The 2,807-nt window shown below is 34.3% G+C and overlaps 1 non-coding gene across 1 annotated transcript; it reads left to right on the top strand.

The window, feature by feature from the left end:
* Positions 1 to 2,675: 2,675 nt before the first annotated feature.
* Positions 2,676 to 2,748, top strand: TRNAK-CUU (transfer RNA lysine (anticodon CUU)). The gene has a single exon. It is a non-coding gene; the product is annotated as a tRNA-Lys (tRNA).
* Positions 2,749 to 2,807: the final 59 nt, after the last annotated feature.

The raw sequence follows: 2,807 nt of genomic DNA, 5'->3' as shown, positions 1-2,807 counted from the left end.
ACAAAATAATAATTTAGGCTCATAATGATATTTGAAATTTTACAATAGTTTATAGATATTTAAATTTAAGATAATATAATTTATAGATATTTAATTTTAGGAGAATATAATTAAAAAAAATCATAAATATTTAGAATAACTTCATTAAAAAATATGCTATGAAATTAGGAGAATTTTAACTATATACTATACTTTGTATTTACGCTTTAATTTTCTTTGACTTTATCCATTTTTAATTTTTTCGCCTGCCTTTCTTTTTGAAGTAACGAGGCGGTTTCTATTTAGATAGTGAATTTTTAGAAAGGTTCTTAACAATAGAATAAACGCATTGCTGTTTTATATAAACCGTGTCATTTCGTTTGCAATTCGTTGAATCCATTCTTTACATAGTTGTTCATTTACTTCAGGAAACACTTGGAAAATTATTATTTTTCCTTTTGTGTTTCTATCAGAATTTTTGTAAGTTGCAATCGCGCCAACTGGCATTTTATTAATAGTTTTAAATTTTTGTAAATTCACTGCAGTAAACTGAGGAAAATCATTTTATAAAACAACAAATGTCTTGGAATATGTCACAAAAACGAATGCTCCAATATTAGTTAGAGCTAGTTAGACCGATCGCTCCGTTCTTGAAGTAAAAGTGCAAGCCTCGCGCCACAGTGACGTCACTGGAGAAAATCGGAGGTTTGACGCGGCGAGAGTTTATTTAAAGGAGTGAACCAGCCCTTCTATTCTCTTAGCCCTGTACAGAGATGCCAGCTGATCCACTTTCTGCAAAAGTTTTAATAAATTGGTAGCGAATTAAACAGTCCCGCAGTGGACTGATCGTTAAGACAATCACTGACTGCTGCAGTCAGTGAGCGAGTGGATGAGCACTTGGATCAGTCTGCGAAGGGCCCGAGGGTGTGCGGTATTGGTCTTCGTTCTACCGAAAAGAGATTGACTTCGCGCAAGTCGTCGGGCTATCGAAGCAGGAGAGCCACCCCCTCTGCAGTGAATCAAAATTGTGATGGCATGTCCTCGGATTCTTCTCAGTGATATTTCCCAGACCGTCGCCAATAGCCCATTGTGCAGCATTAGTGCGACGCAAATGAACTACAACAACAGCAATCAATTTAAACTGCAATAAAATTAGATTTTTAAAAGAAAAATCTAAAAACTGAGAAACGTGTAGTTTTAAATTACTTACTCAAAACCACAATCCGCAGCATTTCATTACTTTTAAGTATTGAGGTTAAATTTCATCGAAGTTTTAAAAATTATCAAGCGCTGCTTCTCCTAATCTAATGAAGCAAACTCTTCATTTTCTACCCTTTTTGAAAGGTATTGTGCTGTCTAATAATACTGTATAATCGGAAGTTCATCAAGTACAAAAAAAAGAAGAAAAAAAATCGTGAAAGCACTTATTAAAAACTTAACCTAGAATCCAAGATGGCGCGTGTAAAGATCTTTTAACAATTAACCTCTCTCTTAACCTAACTATTAACTTACCTCTTAGGTAGCAGTTTTGAAATCGGGTAAAAACTGAGAATAATGGAGTATTTCTTTCAAATTATATTATTTTGAGCACTAATATGTAAGTTCAGAAATCCTCGTTTTTTAAAATCGTAGCTAGTTATCATGTTTATTAAGGCCGACGAAATTTAAAAACGATTTACTTACAAAAACGTTATTCCAGTACAATTTAAAATACTGCAGAGAATTCGAATTTCCGAAGTTTACCAGCTCTGAAGGTTGCTGCATTTGGGGGTAGGTGTATTCGTATTTTGTCACATCTCTTAAAATTACTTAACACGTTGAGCGTCACGCTAATTTTACATGTCCAGCCAGTCAGGCCCACAACGGTAAACAACTACAATCTAAAGTTGCAAATATTAGACGAATTTTGCTAGCTTTTACAAAGTTTTAACACGAAACATTGAAAAATAAGGGGTCAATTATATAAGCCTACGAATTTCTTAGAAATAGTGGTGGATAAAAGCTTAGTAAATTTAATTTATTAAACCAAGAATCACAATAATTGAGTAAATTTTGAATAAATTTTCTGCAATTCCATAAAAGAGTGTAAATTTTATAGTTCTATATCATGTTATACACTGTCAGTCAGCTGTTTTTCACGGCCTAAGTGAAAGGTCAGTGTCAGCCACCGGTGATTGACGATGCCTAATTGTAATTTCAGTGTCAGCCACCGGTGGTTGACGCGGCCTAAATGTAATTTCAGCGTCAGCCACAGGTGGCTGACGCGGCCTAAATGGAAAGTCCAGTGTCAGCCACCAGTGGCTGACGCGGAGCTCAACGTGTTAAGCAAATAAAAATACTTACACTCAAATTATAAATCTCATTCCCCAAAGTTATTATAAATCCCGATTCATTTCTTAATTTCACAAACAAAACAGATTAGATATTGAGATACATTTTATAGGAAAATTAAATTCGACCCGATTAAATAAATAAATTAAATAAATAAAATTCTAAATATGTAAATTTATACCAAGCTCACATTTTTTTCCCCTCAGTAACTGTCCATAATTATGTTCTGTATTTATAAAAGTTATCTGAATAAGCAAATCATAATCGAAAGAATAAGGAACAGCATAAGGTAATTTTCCCATCATTTCTTAGTGAACAGATTATGAAATAGCTTGCAAATCTGAATTTTGTGAACTTTCGATTAAGCCCGGCTAGCTCAGTCGGTAGAGCACGAGACTCTTAATCTCGGGGTCGTGGGTTCGAGCCCCACGTTGGGCGTGATTTTTGTTTTGTCGATGGAAAATAATCGTTGTGAAATTGTAGATACTTTCCTTCCT

Source organism: Parasteatoda tepidariorum, chromosome 9 (genome assembly GCF_043381705.1).
Source record: "Parasteatoda tepidariorum isolate YZ-2023 chromosome 9, CAS_Ptep_4.0, whole genome shotgun sequence".
Lineage (NCBI taxonomy): Eukaryota > Metazoa > Arthropoda > Arachnida > Araneae > Theridiidae > Parasteatoda > Parasteatoda tepidariorum.
The sequence above is the reverse complement of the archived record's forward strand: the minus strand, read 5'-3'. Positions and strand labels throughout refer to the sequence as shown.